This window comes from Mirounga angustirostris, unplaced genomic scaffold (genome assembly GCF_029215605.1).
Source record: "Mirounga angustirostris isolate CCGP_5_RB_7025 unplaced genomic scaffold, mMirAng1.0.hap1 SCAF_1, whole genome shotgun sequence".
NCBI lineage: Eukaryota > Metazoa > Chordata > Mammalia > Carnivora > Phocidae > Mirounga > Mirounga angustirostris.
Window position 1 is genome coordinate 148380792 of NW_026991709.1, and position 17323 is coordinate 148398114.

A 17323-nucleotide genomic window follows, 5' to 3' on the forward strand; every position below is an offset into this window, starting at 1 on the left:
GCAGGGGTCAGAGCGTTCTTCCTGCACTTGCCATTTCTTAAATGACTTTATTTTTTTATTTGCTTTTTTTTTTGAGAGAGAGAGAATGAGAATGTGCACACACAAGTGGGGGGGTTGGGCACAGGGAGAGGGAGAGAGAGAATCCTCAAGCAGACTCCCCACTGAGCTCAGAGCCCAACCTGTCCCACAACCCTGAGATCACCACCTGAGCCAAAATCAAGAGTTGGATGTTTAACTGACTGAGCCACCCAGGTGACCCTCTTAAGTAACTTTAAAGCAAAATAATCAGTATGCCAAACTGGTACATTTGGCACGGGAGACATTGATGGTAAATATAAGAAACTGATATAATATGATGCAAACACAGCTGATATTCATCAGGTATATAGTAGTAAGCCAGAGCAGTTGAAATATTTCTGTACATCTGCCCTCAAGCCCAAGTGCCTCCTAGTCTCCTGACTTCCCAGGAACACCACCTGCCGCCATCTTCCTATGATCCGAAAGGATTGATCCTCAGCCCAGCAGGGGTCTCTAGGATCTATACCCTATTCTGCACTCTGTATTTCTATACCTATAGTGTGGGTTGTTAAATATTTTGAATGTCCTCCCCACTAGAAAGATGGTTAGTGCCATAGAAACGAAAAACAGAGCAAGGCAGTGTGATAAGAACCGTGATTTTTAATTGAATGATCAGAGTAAGTCTCATCAAGAAGGTGGCATTTGAGCAGAGATCTGGAGAAAGGAAGGGAATGAGCCTTGCAATTATCTGGGAGAAAACAGTCTATTTAGAGGAATAGCAAAGGGGGCAGAAGAGCAGGAGGTGAGAGCAGTGAAGTAGTGTGGGACCAGATCCTGGTGGACTTTGTAAGGGCTTTGAACCGACTCGAGATGGGGAGCCCTTGGAGGGTGCTCGGCAGAGGCAGGATGTGATTGTAGATATATATAGATAGATAGATAGATGTAGGTGTGGATGACTTTAATGAGATATAATTTATATACCATATAATTCACTCAGTAAATTGTACTTTACTGCTTTATAGTGTATTCACAGAGGTGTGTAGCCATCACCAAGGGCAATTCTAGAACATCTTCATCATCCCAAAAAGCAACCCCTTCCTTTCAGATGTCACCTCCTAATCTTTTCACCATTCTTCACCCCCAACCACAGTAATCACCCATCTACTTTCTATCTCTATAATATTTGCTTATTCTGGACGTTTGGTATAAATGGGATTGCCACTTTTTGGCTATTATGAATAATGGTTCTATGAACATTCATATATAAGTTTTTATTTGGGCTTATGTTTTCATTTGTGTTTGGTGTATACCTAGGAGTGGAGCTGCCAGGTCAGCTGGTAGCTACGTTTAAATTTTTATGAAACTGCCAGACTGTCTTCCTAAAGTGGCTGCATTTTACACACCCACCAGCAATGTATGAGGGTTCTTTCTTCACATGGTTGCTAACATTTATCTTATTTTTATACTAGTCATCATAGTGGGTGTGAAGTGTTATTGCACTGTGGTTTTGATTTGCATTTTCCTGATGACTGATGATATTAAGCATCGTTTCATGTGCTTAGTGGCCATTTATTTATCTTGTTCAGAGAAATGTCTATTCTGATACTTCACATATTTTTTAATTGGGTTATTTGTCTTTTTATTGAGTTGCAAATGTTCTTTATATATCCTAGATTTGCAAATATTTTCTCCCATTCTGTGGTTTGCCTTTTTGCTTTCTTGATGATGTCCTTTTAATTTTTAATTTTGATGAAGTGCAATTTATCTTTTTCTTTTGTTGCTTATGCCTCTGGTGTCATAGCAAAGAATAAGTTGCCAAATCCAAGGTCATGAAGATTTACAACTATTTTTTTAAAGAGTTTTGGCTTTTTTTAAACTCAAGATTTCCATGGAGAGGAACTTGGAGTCTTTTTTTTTAAGATTTCATTTATTCATTTGAGACAGAGGGAGAGAGCATGAGCAGGGGGAGAGGCAGAGGGAGAGGGAGAAGCAGACTCCCCGATGAGCCAGGAGCCCAGCTCGATCCCAGGACCCAGGGATCATGACCTTAGCCAAAGGCAGACGCTTAATTATCTGAGCCACCCAGGCACCCCTCCTTTTTTTTTTTAAGATTTTATTTATTTATTAGAGAGAGAGAGTATATAAGTGGGGGGCGGGCACAGAGGGACAGCAGACTCCTTGCTGAGTGCAGAGACCAATGCAGGGCTCGATGTGGGCTCGATTTCAGGACCCTGAGATCATGACCTGAGTTGAAGTCAGACGCTTAACTAACTGAGCTACCCAGGCGCCCCTAACTCACCTTTAAACCAACTTTTTGAGGCCTTGTCTTGGCAAGGCTATAAAAACACACATAAAGAATTTGGGCTTTTACATTTAAGTCTTTAATTCATTTTGATTTAATTTCTGAGCATGGTGCAAGGTAAGAGGTCCAGCTTCATTCTTTGGCATGTAGCTATCCAGTTGTCCCAACACCATTTGTTGAAAAGACTATTCTTGGGGCGCCTGGGTGGCTCAGTTGGTTAAACGACTGCCTTCGGCTCAGGTCATGATCCTGGAGTCCCGGGATCGAGTCCCGCATCGGGCTCCCTGCTCAGCGGGGAGTCTGCTTCTCCCTCTCATGATCTCTGTCTCTCATTCTCTCTCTCTCAAATAAATAAATAAAATCTTTAAAAAAAAAAAAGACTATTCTTTTCTTATTGAATGATCTTGGCATCCTTAATTAATGAACCAGAGATATATGGATTTATTTCTGAATTCCCACTTCTACTCCATATAAATGTGTATATCCTTATGCCAGTACCACACTGTCTTGATTATTGCTCCTTTGTAGTTTTGAAACTGGAAAGTGTGGGTCCTCCAACTTTTTCTTCTTTTATCAAGATTGTTTTGGCTATTCTAGGTCTCTTGAATTCCCATATGAATTTTAGGATCAATTGTGAATTTCTACAAAGAAATCATTTGGGATTTTGATAGAGACTGCATTAAATCTATAGATGAATTTGGAGAGTATTGTGATCTTACTAATATTCAGTCTTCTGTATTAAGAGCATGGGATGTTTTCCATTTATGTAGATCTTTAATTTCTTTCAACTATTTTTTGTAGTTTTCAGAATATAAGTTTTGCATTTCCTTTGTTAAATTTATTCCTAAGTGCTTTATTCTTGTTGAATAAATTCTTGTTGCTCTTATAAATAGTTTTCATAATTTCATTTTTGGATTGCTCACTACAAGTGTATAAAAATGCAATTGATTTTATAACTGGTATCTTATCATTTCAGTGACCTCATTAATTAGTTCTAACAGTTTTTTAGTGGATATCTTAGGATTTTCTGAATACAAGATCATGTCATCTGCAAATAGAGATAGTTTCATTTCCTTTTCAACCTGAATGCCTTTTAGTTCATTTTCTTGCCTGGTTCATATTTTAATAAATCCCTCTGGCTGCCTTGTTGAGAGTACACCAAATCAGGGTGAGAGAAAAGCAGAAGTCCAGGTGGGAAAAGATTGTGCGTGGGAGCAGGCGGGAGCAGAGAAAGGGTCACAAAGTGATTCAGGGCATTTTTCTTTTGATCTTCTCTCCTTTATTTCTTCTTTGTCTTGCTGACCTTCTTGGTGATTTTTTGCCTTGACCAACAACAAAGCCAGCACTAACTTTCTTAAAATCTTCCTGTGGTAAAATTCTTAGTAAGCAATTCTGCACAAAGGAAGCAGATACCAGACAGGAGACAAGAGAAACCCAAACCCTACATGTTCCATTTCTGCAAGAACAGATCCTATAAGACTGGTTGGACTGAAGTCCTATTTTTATGAAAGGGGGAAGAGAGAAGTATCCATCATCAGGTCTCAGAAATGCTGCAACCCTCAGCAACCAGCTAAAGATAGCCCAGGCAAGGAACTCTGTGCCCAGACTTGGGGGGCCCTCGATGCTCTGGGTATAGAGGATATTTCAGGCTTCTCCAGTGAGCAGCCACCCCAAATGATCAGATCCTTCACCTTGGGGAAACCAGGTTAACCAGTCTTCCTCAGGAACTTCTCCCTGAAGAGAGCAATGCAGGAAAATTCTCCATAAGTCCCCCTCACTTAAACCCTTCAAATCAGATGTGATTGATCTGTCCTTCCTGGTAGGCAGGATCCTAGAGTTCTAATCGGGGCTGGGGCCTAGGGTGAGGCCAGGGAGGCACCTCAGGCACTAGCATGACTCTGAGAGCAAGGGCCTCCTTAAATTGTACATCCTCGGTGCTTTGTTTGCCTCACTGTACTGCCAACCCTGGTTCTCATACCAGGTCTGCCAGTGACAAGCCATGTGGACCAGGACAAATCCTTTGTCCTCTCTGGCCCTCAGTTTACTCATCTGAGAAGTTAAAGTGCTGGACTTAAGTCAGTGTTTCTCAATGATGATCCATGAACTCAAACTAATCCTTAATTTTCAGATTCACAAAACCTTTACCAAATGTCCTCACTTCTTAAAATCTATAAATTGATTTTTTAAAAGATTTTATTGAGGCATCTGGGTGGCTCAGTCGGTTGAGCATCTGCCTTTGGCTTGGGTCATGATCTCAGGGTCCTGGGATTGAGCCTTGCATTGGACTCCTTGCTCAGCAGGGAGCCTGCTTCTTTCTCCATCTGCCTCTGCTGCTCCTCCTGTTGTGCTCTCTCTCTCTGCTAAATAAATTTAAAAAAAAAATCTTAAAAGATTTTATTTGTTTGTGGGGGAGGAGCAGAGGAAGAGAGAAGAGAGACTCTTAAGCAGACTCCACACTGAGCAGGGAGCCTGATGCAGGGCTTGATCCCAGGACCCTGAGATCGTGACCTAAGCCGAAACCAAGAGTCAGACTCTTAACCAACTACACCACCTAGGTGCCCCTATAACTTGATTTTTAAAAAACTTGCCTTATGAGAACTTAATGTATGACTATAGATTTAGTAGATAGGTTCTGTGTCCTCCATATGACTCATCCTTCTTAAAGAAACTGCTTCATCTTATCTACAGCTGAGGGGGTCTCCCCAGGAACTATTCTAACTTTGCTCCCTGCCCTGACCCAAGGTAATTGGACCAGAGATAGAACCCCCAGACCCAAGATGAACCTATCTATAGCCTGGACTGAGTCAAGCAGATTATCCCTTTCAAATGGGCATTGTAGAGACCCCATAGTCAATAATGGTGTGCAGTCCAGTGGTCAAATCAGACAGATTGAGGTTGGTAGCCATGAGGCACATGTGCAAGCAGAGGAAGCTGCTTATAAGAAGGAGGAGGCAGAGAGAAGCAGTGATGAGTAAATCCTGTGGCCCATGAAAGATGACAAACTACTTGGCTCTTGAAAGATGTAGAGGATCCCCAGTTTCTTGACTTTCCTGTTATAGTGCCAATATGAGTCATGAACTGTCCTCGCATTCTTGAGTTGAGTCCTTACACAAACCACAGCCAAAGGAATTGTGATTAAAGCAGAAGAAAGGACAAACTCTTCAACAATACAATTGATTGCTATACTTGCAAAAAGACTGAGAAAGATTCCTGCCTCATACTGTAAAGAAAAAAATTCCAGAAGGATTAAAAAACAATGTTAAAGAAGTGAATTTTAAAAATGCATATTCCCAAACAAGACCCATCTCTATGCTGCCTACAAGAGACTCATTTTAGACCTACAGACATCTGCAGATTGAAAGTGAATGGCTGGAGAAACATTTATCATGCAAATGGATGTCAAAACAAAGTGGAGTAGTCGTTCTTACATCAGACAAACTAGACTTTGAACCAAAGACTGTAACAAGAGATGAAGAAGGACAGTATATCATAATTAAGGGGTCTATCCAACAAGAAGATCTAACAATTGTAAATATTTATGCCCCCAACATGGGAGCACCCAAATATATAAAACAATTGATAACAAACAAAGTTTTTTGAGTTCATTGATAATAATACAATAATAATAGGGGACTTTAATATCCCACTTACATCAATGGACGACAGATCATCTAAACAGAAAATCAACAAGGAAACAATGGCTTTGAATGACACACTGGACCGGATGGACTTAAACAGATATATTCAGAACGTTCCATCCTAAAGCAGCAGAATACACATTCTTTTCAAGTGCACATGGGACACTCTCCAGAATAGATCACATACTGGGTCACAAATCAGGCCTCAACAAATACAAAAAGATTGAGATTATAAAAGCATATTTTCTGACCACAACACTATGAAACTTGAGGTCAACCACAAGAAAAAGTCTGGAAAGACCACAAATACATGGAGATTAAACAATACGCTACTAAACAATGAATGGGTCAACCAGGATCAAAGAAGAAATTTAAAAAAGAATACATGGAAACAAATGAAAATGAAAACACAACAGTCCAAAACCTTTGGGAATGCAGCAAAAGCATTCCTAAGAGGCTGGTATATAATAATACAAGCCTACCTCAAGTAGCAAGAAAAATCTCAAATAAACAACCTAGTCTTATACCTAAACAAGCTAGAAAAAGAACAAACGAAGCCTAAAGCCAGCAGAAGGACAGAAATAATAAAGATTAGAACAGAAATAAATGATACAGAAGCTAAAAAACAATAGAACAGATCAATGAAACCAGGAGCTGGTTCTCTGAAAAAATTAATAAAATTGATAAACCCTTAGTCAGACTTACCAAAAAGAAAAGAGAAAGGACCTAAATAAATAAAATCATGAATGAGAAAGAAGAACAAACAACCAGCATAATGGTGATTAATTCAGACAAGAATCATCAATGGATACTAAGTCAAATGAATGTAGGTTTAGTGGGATGAGGATATTGCCATAGTTTGAGAGTATCTTTTCACAACATACTTATCAATTACAAAGAGAAAAATGATAATGTAATGTGGACAAACCTAGCAGACATCAAATAAACCAAGCAATCAAGATTAACATCACCAGTGGTCAAACAAGTCAGTATCAGGAGTTCCCCGATGTGATGAATTGGGAAGAGAACAGCATCACTTCTGTATATTCCTCCCAAGAATGCATGTCTGAGTCCTGTCCTGAGGAAACCACACCAAGCAACATCCTGCAGAATGAAAGGTTTGTACTCTTTAAAACTTTTAAGGTTGTAAGGACAAGGAGAGGCTAAAGAATTGTTCTAGACTGAAGGAGACAAAAGACATGTGATTATTAAGTGAAAAGCATGAACCAAACAGGAGAGAGACGCTGTTGAATAGTTGGGGAAATTTGAATGGTCCTTGGTTAGGATGTCAGTGTTACACCAATGCTGACTTCTGATCCTGATTTGGGGAGTCATATGTCCTTGGTTTGGGAAGAGGCACACTGAAGATTCTGGGAGTTTAGGACATCGTGTTACAAAGATATATATTTATACAACTTTTATATTTTGGATTTGAAATACTATATAAGCAAACTACATGTATATGACATTTATTTATCATTAGTATCCCCAAATATAGATTATGAAATTTTGTCTTTCAATCCTACTATTGTATTTTTTTCAATTTAACAAATATTTTTAATTTTCTAGAATTCTTACTTACAACTTTTTCCATAACCATCTGCTCTTGTTTTACAAACAGAATATGTTCTCAATTTTCCCTCCATTTCTGGACGCTGCCACAAGTACTTCCATACTGACCTGATCAAAATGGAACTCTCCATCTTTGCTTTCAAGCCTGTGGATCCTGACGTTTCAGAGGTCACTGAAAGCAACAGCTTTCTCTCTGAGTGGCATGGGGAGGGTTTTGAGCAGAGAAGTGACATGATAAAATTTGCTTTTCAAGAGAATCAGCTTATCCCTCTGAAAATAGACTGTAGGGAGGCCATGGAAGAAGCAGAACCCAGGTAGAAGTAGGATGAAAAATTATCCTGGTTTGCCCTGGGGCTGAGGGAGTTTCCTGAGACTGAACTTGCAGTGAGAAAATCAAGAAAGTACCAGGCAAACTGGAAAGAAGTGGTTATTCTAGTTAGGATATTATTCTAGAAGGCCCAGGTGAGAAATGAGTGTAGTAGGTGGAGGTGATTATTAGATGTCATATTCTGGATATAAAATGGCTATATTATATAATATATAATGTATGAGATGTGTCATGTGAGGAAAATAGAGGATTCTCACGTTCTTAGGTTGAGTACTAGGAAAGCTGATCACTGTTTTCTGTGACAGGAAGGAGGAATTTGGGAGGAACCATTTGGGAAGAGGGATGATGAGATGGGGAGCTCAATGTTGGACTTGCTGAACATGAGGTGTCTATTTGACATCCAAAAAGAGATATTAAATAGGCAGTTAAATGCATGAGTCGAGATCAGGGGAGAGAAGTTAGGGCTGTAGATACTGGATATAGTTGGTCTTCAAAAAGAAGTTCATGAAGAGTGTAAATAAGAGTTCGAGAACTTAGTCTGGAGACTCCAAGATTAAGAGGGTAGACATTGGAGGGTGAATGAGCTACGGAGAGTGAGGAGGAACTGCCGGTGAGGTCCGAGATCAACCAGGAGAATGCGAGTCCTTGAAGCCAAGTGACGACAGTGTTCAAAGAAGGAATGATTGCCTGCGTCCAAATATAAGATGGGACCTGAGAATCGGACATTAGATTTAGTTATAAGGAGATCATTGTTGAACTTGACAAGATTTATTTTGACAGAACAGTGAGAGCAAAATCTTTGATTGAGACAGAATGGGAGATGGGGGTGCCTGGGTGGCTCAGTCGTTAAGCATCTGCCTTCGGCTCAGGTCATGATCCCAGGGTCCTGGGATCGAGCCCCGCATCAGGCTCCCTGCTTGGCAGGAAGCCTGCTTCTCCCTCCCCCACCCCCCCACTTGTGTTCCCTCTCTTGCTGTCTCTCTCTGTCAAATAAACAAATAAATAAATAATCTTAAAAAAAAAAAAGACAGATGGGAGATGAAGAATCAGAGGCAACTAGCTTAGACAAGTTTTTCAAGTTCACCTGCAAAGGGCAGAGGAGAGAAAGGCAGTACCTGGAGGGGAAAGTAGAGGATTATTTGTTGTGTTTTAAGGTGTGGAAATACCTGCCTGTTTGCACGCTGATGGGAATGATACAGTAGAGAGGGGGAAATGACGCAGGATAGAGGGGAGGCAGTGGTGAAGCTGTGTCCCTAGGATGGAGAGAAGGAATGGGATCCAGGGCACAGGGGAAGGAGCTGGCTGATCTAAGAGCAGGGATGATGACTTAATAGCAAGAGGAAGATAGAGGATCAGGTAGTTGGGTAGATCCGATGCTGGGAGCTCATGGGAATTCTCTTCTGACTCTTCTAATTCTCAGGGAAATCAAGGTAGTCAGCTGCAGATGAGGATGGGGGAGGCCACACTGGAAGTCTGAAAAGAGAGATAAAAATATAAAATCATTGTCTAGGGGAGGAGGGGAGTGAGTAGAATAAGGAAAAGGACAGTTACTGAATAGCATGCTGGGCCCCTTGAGGTTTTGGTAGTCACGAACTTAAGAGACCAGTCAGCACTTTAAAACTTTCGGTTCCCTGAATTATATCTGTTTTTTTCTGTTTGTTCATCTTGGTCCTTCATCAATTTTGCTGTTGATTTTGCAGAGATGTCTGGTGGTTAGTCATTGACTATTCATGGTTGATATGAAGGGCTAGGATAATTCGTGAAGGTGGCTGGAGATACAATCTTCAGTTGGAAAGACCCTCCAAAGAAAGGCTGCATAGACTAAATTAAAAAAGACCCACAACTAGTCACAGATAGTCAGGTCTCAGAACTAGGCATCCAGACGCAATCTAAAAAGCTTCTGGTGTGAAACTATATACTGTAACAGCAGGAAATGTCACCTGCAAAGAAAGGAATATCAGACCATCATCAGCAACCCTGAGGGCTAGAAGCCAAACACCAAGCCTTAAAAATTCTAGAATTCTAGACCCAGCTCAATTACCAATACAACTTGAGGGCAGCATAAACACACATTTCATAGTAGTGGGATGTATCCCAACAAAATAAGGGCATAAACAAAGGAAGAAAGGGGCGAGAAATAATGAATCCATCTCAGGAGAGCAAGGAAGGGAAATTCTAGGAGGGAGGTTTACTTTTAATTACTCCTGGTTGCATACCTTTTCTTAGATTTGAATGTCTACCTTGTGCATTTATCACTCTTACAAATGTTGAAAGACAAAAGAAATAATAGGCCCAAGGTGGAGTCATTTGCCCCCAGGATAGCAAACCAAGACTTAATTAAAGTTTCAACCTGTCCCAGGAGTGGAATTTTAAACCAGTCTGGCATTTCCTGGTCAGCATTAGTAAGGTCATCTGCCTGATAAGACCCCAGCCTTCCCCACCAAGGGAAGGTAACCATGCCTGAAATAATCTTTTTTTTTCTTTTGCTAATAAGCTCCTTGTTCTGCCCTCCTTCCTATAAAAGCCTTCCATTTTGTAGAGCTCCTTGGAGAGAGCCTGTCTATTTATTAGGTAGGATGCTACCCTGTTCAGGGATTGTTGGGTAAGTCAATCAGGTTTCAATGTAACTCAGCTGAATTTTTGTTTTTGTTTTTTTCCAGGGGAAAAAGTGATTTAATACCCACCAATCCCCCCACCTACAAGTAATTACATTCTGGGATTTCACCTTTTCTTCCAATTCTGAATCCTTCTGTTTTTTTCCCTCTTAATGAGAGAAAAGTTAAAGTAGACTTAAGGTCATCAAAAACCAAAAAAAAAATTGGCCAAGGGCTCATTATTCATTTATCTTATATTTTTTTACTTCCATGAAACTGTCCATATTTGTGGGTCCTCCGATCCAGACACACATTCACTCCACTTATAAAGTGAAGGATGTACATGAGGATATATCTGCTGTTACAGTGAACAGATTTTGTGAAGTGCCTTCTGTTTTAATGCTTTAAGTTTATCACATTTTAATGACTTCTGACATTCCACTTTCCTAGATTATAAAAAAGGTCTGTGTATGTAGTTAGTTTTAAAAATGTACCAATGCCAGGGCATCTGGGTGGCTCAGTCAGTTAAGCTTCTGACTCTTGATTTCACCTCGGGTCATGATCTCAGGGTCATGGGAATCAAGCGCTGCATTGGGCTCCAAGCTCATTGGGGAGTCTGCTTGAGATTCTCTCTCTCTTTCCTTTCCCTCTCCCTCTGCCCCTCTCTCCTCTCTCTCTCTCTCTCTAAAATAAATAAATAAAACTTTTTTTTAGATGTGCCAAAGCCTGTATATTAACAAAATTTTTAAAAATAAAACTATATAAAACATTTAATTTATTGGTCTTTTTGAAATATTTGATGTATCACCAGTGTATCACAACTGAGCCATTAATTGCTTCATCAACATTTTCATGACTCTGCTGAGGAATCAGCTGTTGAGAAATGTGCAAGTTCCTTTTGTGTATCTACAAAAGCTTTATCAATATTTCATCATTCACAAAGTTTATCTTCTTAGGAGTAGTGGTAATTGGTTTTGTTTTTTTAGTCTTAAAGCTTTTTTGGCTGGCTATATGCAATGCATTTCTGGATTTCTGCCCTCTCAGTTTGTGGTTGGTTATTGTCTTTGACACCCTCGTGCAGCAACTCAAACTCCAGGTGACACCAAATTTTTGTTCTTCAACAGATTTGATACAGTGACAAGATCTGAGGCAGTCTTCTGGCGGCGTTTGGGGGTCAGTGAGAAACACAGGCATGGTACCCCTTGACGCCTTTGAGTTCACTATTTTTCTTGCCATTTCTGAGGGTCATAGGTAAGTTCCTCTCAGTTCTGAGCTCTGCCCTCTGCACCGAGCTCCCAATCCAATTGGCTCTCCTTTACAGGGCAGGTCAGATTGAGCTGGCAGAGGATTCTTCCCAGAGCCAAGTGAGCTGCCAGACAGTTCTGCCAGGAACCAAGCTTCTAGTCCTTTGGATCTCAATTCCCAGGTTTCTGAGTGGAAAATTCCAACCGTTGCCATGCTAGGAATTATTTGTGGTTATGGCTGGAGTAGGTCTGCATCCAGTTTAAGAACTGGACCAGGTCCAGCAGAAGGCCTCGGGTGAATAAAATTTGTTTAAATGGGATTCTTTCTATCTGAAGAGTTGAGCGTGCCATCTTCTATCACTTGTGCTTCTTTTATGCTTAAGAACTATAGTCCTGGCAGGGGAAGAGGCGGGCAAGGGGGCCGGCATCGGAGTCTGGGATTCGGTCTGCAGAGTGATCGAGTGCTGGACCCACAGCGGTTCCATGTGCACCAGCTGCTCTGGGTTCCCCAGGATAAGGAAGCGGCCCTGGCTGTGGCAGGCCCATGGGGTCAGCAGAGGGAGGCTGGGAGGGTGCAGGTGCCCTGTGAGCAGAGTTGGCATGAGGCAGCCTGGGGTTGGGAGGCCATGTCTGTGGAGGACCCCTTCTTTGTGGTGAAAGGTGAGGTACAGAAAGCAGTCAACACCACCCAGGGATTATTTCAGAGATGGACAGAGCTCCTCCAGGACCCCTCCTTAGCAAGGAGGGAAGAAATCGACTGGACCACCAATGAGCTGAGAAACAACCTCTGGGAGTATGGAGTGGGATCTAGTGGTATATATATACAATGGAATATTACGCAGGCATCAAAAAAAATGAAATCTTGCCATTTGCAATGACGTGGTTGGAACCAGAGGATATTATGCTAAGTGAAATAAGTCAATCAGAGACAGACAATTATCATATGATCTCACTGATATGTGGAATTTGAGAAACAAGGCAGAGGATCATGGGGAAAGGGAGGGAAAAATGAAACAAGAAGAAACCAGAGAGGGAGACAAACCATAAGACACTCTTAATCTTAGGAAACAAACTGAGGGTTGCTGGAGTGGTGGGGAGTGGGAGGGATGGGGTGGCTGGGTGATGGACATTGGGGAGGGTATGTGTTGTGGGGAGTGCTGTGTATTATGTAAGACTGATGAATCACAGACCTGTACCCCTGAAACAAATAATACATCATATGTTAATTTAAATAAATAAATAAATAAATAGAGTGGGATCTAGAGGACCTTGACGAGATCATCAGCATAGTTGAAGCAAATGCTAGAAAATTCAACCTCGATACAACTGAATTAAGTATAAGAAAAACCTTTGTCCCAAGTACTTGGCAAGTTGTCAGGGACATGAAGGATCAGATGTCAGCTTCATCTGTGCGGGCGTTCACTGAACGAAAAACTAGACAGGCACTGCTAGGGGACAGTGGTTGTCAGAGCTGGAGTGCCGGATGACAGAGAAATAAGGACGCCTGGACCACGAGGTCCAGTTAGCCAACTCCCATTTCATCGAGGAGCAGCAGGCTATCTGGAACAGAAGGATGAGCTGTTGGAGCTGGTCTCTGGGAGCACTGGGGTGCTGAAGAATGAGTCCCAGCCCATCGGAGGGGAGCTGGAGGAACTGGCAGTATACAGATTCTTCCGAGCGGATTCTTGGAGTGTTGTGAGGAATGGGAGCATGAAACAGATATGGCTCTGTAACCTCACTGGAGATTCGGGTACCGAGGAGGATAGGACATGAACTGACTTCACTTTATCATCCCATGGCTCTCCTGCTCCATCAAACAGAACTTCTTGCTCTGCATCTTTAACTTAATGACAAAAAGTTTATAAATTTAACTTCAATTAATAAAAAAAAATCTTCCCTCTCAAAAATAAAGCAAACAAGAAAACAACAACAACAAAAGAACTATAATCCTGGAAGCTGCAGATACGTGGCAAAATGGCAAATTTTTCTAAAAGTCATGTAGTATTACAAAGGCCATTATGAGCAACATTCCAATTAAACAAGATTGCTCATTTAAGAAATGCACTTGAGAAATGCTCAAGGTATTCCAAGTTGAATAAACAAAAATAGGATACCTACTTTAACTGGTATGCAGAAACTTCCAAAAGGCTTCAAGATTCCAAAATAGCTTTACTAAGAGACTCATTACAAAAGGCTAATGAAAAATTAAAGATGCAAGAGATACCTAAAACATAAGATGATAGGACTGACTGATACCACTTCCCTGCAGTCTCTTTTCACCTGAGTGCTCACATTTCACCAAATTCTCTGTCTGAACTGCCTTTCCCCCTGAAGAGACTATTAGACAGTTCTTGGATTTTAAGATTTTATTTATTTATTTTAGAGAGAGAGAGTGTGTGTGTGAGTGAGCACAGAGAGGGAAGGATGTAGGGAGAGGGAGAGAGAAGCTCAAGCAGACTCCCCACTGAGCGAGGAGACCCATGTGGGGCTGGATCTCACAACCCTCAGATCATGAACCAAGCTGAAATCAAGAGTCGGCCCTTAACCAACTGAGCTACTGAGGCGCCCCAAGACGGTTACCTTTTAAAATAAAACTACCCAAGGTTGCTGACAAACAATGCTGAGGTATCCTCAGTCCTTGGTCAAAGACTGAAGGATAGGACCAATGTTACAGAATTTCCTACAACTACGGGAGGAAACTCAAAAGCTTTTTAAAGAGTGTAGAGTCATTATCTGGGCCCATGACCCTGGGCTGCCAGATCTTTATCAGCTTGTGCACTTGTTGGCAGCTCCTGGGGAAGCCCAGATGGATACAGGAAGCAAGATGGCAAAACCCCAAGAGCGATGAATTAGAGATCCTCGACCAGAAAGTACAGGCAGAATAGCAACTGAACTTTTTATAAGCCATTCCTAGAGTCTTTCCTGCTTGCACTGATTGGTATATGATACAAAAACATGCAGACAAAATAAAGATAAATCTGTGGCAGGTTTTCAAGCCCATTTGGAAGGCCTTTTTCTATGGCATGTCGGGTTCCATACAATAAATAAGGTCACCCAGCCTGCTTTAGCTGCTTTTTGTAAGTGGATCATCTCCTGAGATCAGTGGTTGAAAATAAGATGGGAGGCCACTGCCTGACTGAATTCGTGACCATGGCTGAGCATTTTGAAAGGACCCTGAGCAAGATCACAAACAAAAATCCACCAAACTAATAGCCTCATGGCTCCAACAGCTTCAAGACCAGAAACTCAAAATAACACCTCTCCCATGCACCCCCCTACAGGTCCATCATCAGAAAAAACGCTGGTCCAAAGAGTAATGCCTCAGGTATAAGACACTGGGACACTAGAAGAGAGCTTGTCCTCAACGGTCCTATGTAAATTCTCAAATATCCTCATGTCTACCTTCAAAGGAGGGACTCCATAGGGGCCTCACCCATAGTTGATGGGCTCTAAGGGGTTCTCCAGTGAACTATTACCAATAATTCTCCTAAACAGCCAAGGGGAAACTAAAATAAAAATTAATGGGATACCTTGTCAAATTCTAGTTGAGCTATGCTTTCTACTTCAAATGCCACCCTCATAAAGCAACAAATCCCTCAGAGTAAAAAGGAAGTGTCCATGGTGGGGTTATCTAACAGAGTTCAGAGAGAATTTATCACAATCAGTACAAATGGCTCTGGTACCTTCTACTGAAAAACACTCCTTACAATGTGATACAGCCCATCCCCAGGCAGAGATCTTCTGTCTAAATCAAAAGGGCGTATGTTGGGACGCCTGGGTGGCTCAGTCGGTTAAGCGTTCAACTCTTGATTTCGGCTCAGGTCATGATCTCACGGTTATGGGACTGAGCCCCGAATTGGGCTCCTTGCTCAGCAGGGAGTCTGCTAGAGATTCTCTCTTTCCCTCTCCCTCTGCCCCTCCCCCCACCATGTGCTCACACACGCATTCTCTCTCTCTCTCAAAAAATAAACAAATCTTTAAAAAAATGAAAAATTAAAGGGCTAATAGGTTTTGCCTCCAATGGAGACCTCACCTTAGAATTCCTGACCAAGTTGAACCGGATATTTTATGTTCCTTATAGTCCGTCCTTGACACAGAAGAAGAAGAATTCCCCATAAATTTCCCTAATTTAATTGAGGTGCCTGAAAATCTGTGGCCTACTTTTTTTTAAAGACTTATTTATTTCAGAGAGAGAGAGAGCACAGATGGGAGGGGCAGAGGGAGAGAGAGAATCTCAAGAAGACTCCATGCTCAGCATGGAGCCAGACACAGGGCTCAACCCCATGATCCTGAGATCACGACCTGAGCTGAAGCCAATAGTCAGACACTTAACCGACTGTGCCACCCAGACGCCCCTGTGGCCTACTTCTAATACTGTCGTTGGAAGAATAAAAAGTGCAGAACCTATAAAGATTCAGATAGATATAACTAAACCTCCACCTAAATTACCTCAATGTCCATTCAAACCTGAGGCCACATAAGGCCTCACACCCGGAGTAGAAGGCCTAATCGCCCAGGGGCTTGTCATTCCCTGTACCTGTCCCTGCAACACACCCGATCTTGCCGGTTCAGAAATCCAATGCACGAGGATGGCTGTGTGTCCAGGACTTAAGATCAATTAACAAGACAGTCATTCCCCATTTCCCGGTTGTTCTGCACCCAAACCCCCTTTTGTCAGAAGTCCCACTGTTACAGAATTTCTTTTCCTTTCGTGCCCGCGGTTCTTGGTCCTGCCGCTTCAAAGAATGAAGAGGTAGACCAGACGAAGAGTGGTGGGCAGCAGAGCAAAGTTTATTGAGCGATAGTACAAAGTTCCCAAAGAGGGAGGAGACCTGAGAGGGTTGCTGATTTGGTGTTTAGATCTAGGGGGTTTTATGGCCTTGTTGGAGAGCTGTTTTAATCTGATTAACCCTCCAATCAGGTAGTTGCCATCTACCTATCACATGGGAAAGGGTGGAGGGCTCCTTGTAAAGTTCTTTTAAGGGTGGTTTCCTCTTAGGGCAGGGGGCCCCTTATCCCTGCCTGCCTTTCTTCTGACTACCCTTCATCACCACTTGCCTCAAAATGATGCACTGTTGTAAACCTCTGCTCAGCCTTCTTCAGCATCCGTGAGGACTTCAACAGCCTATATCTCTTTACCTTCACTTGGAACAACCAACAATATACCTGGACAGTCGTGCCTCAGGAGTTCCCTGAGGTCCCTTCTTATTTCTCTCAAGTACTTTGTAGGGAAGGAAAAATTCTTCCTCTACCCTTTAAGGTCCTCCAGCTGGACTAAGACTTAAATTTACATGAGACAGATTAACAAGAGAAAAAACGCAAGGTTTTATTACATGCTCAGGGGGGCCCAATAATGAAATTGAGGCCCAAAGAAATGACCAAAGCAGGCAGTTTTCATACATTTTAGACAAAAGGGCAATAAATTTGTGAGTAATTGACAGGATAAAGAAAACAGGTGTTTGGCTGCTTTAATTAGCAGGGAATTCTAACCAAAAGTTAAGTTGAGGTAACAGATTAGGAAAAAATTAACGAGATTTGTTTCTACAGTTTTTGCAGCTTTAAAGTTCCTGTCTCTGGTGATAAGGATGCCTTTGCACTTCTTAGTACAAGGAGGGTATTTTTATATG

At 41.7% G+C, this 17323-nt stretch overlaps 1 pseudogene; it reads left to right on the forward strand.

The window, feature by feature from the left end:
- Positions 1 to 12322: 12322 nt before the first annotated feature.
- LOC123862959 (syntaxin-6-like) lies at positions 12323 to 13469 on the forward strand (annotated as a pseudogene).
- The last annotated feature ends 3854 nt before the right edge of the window (positions 13470 to 17323 follow it).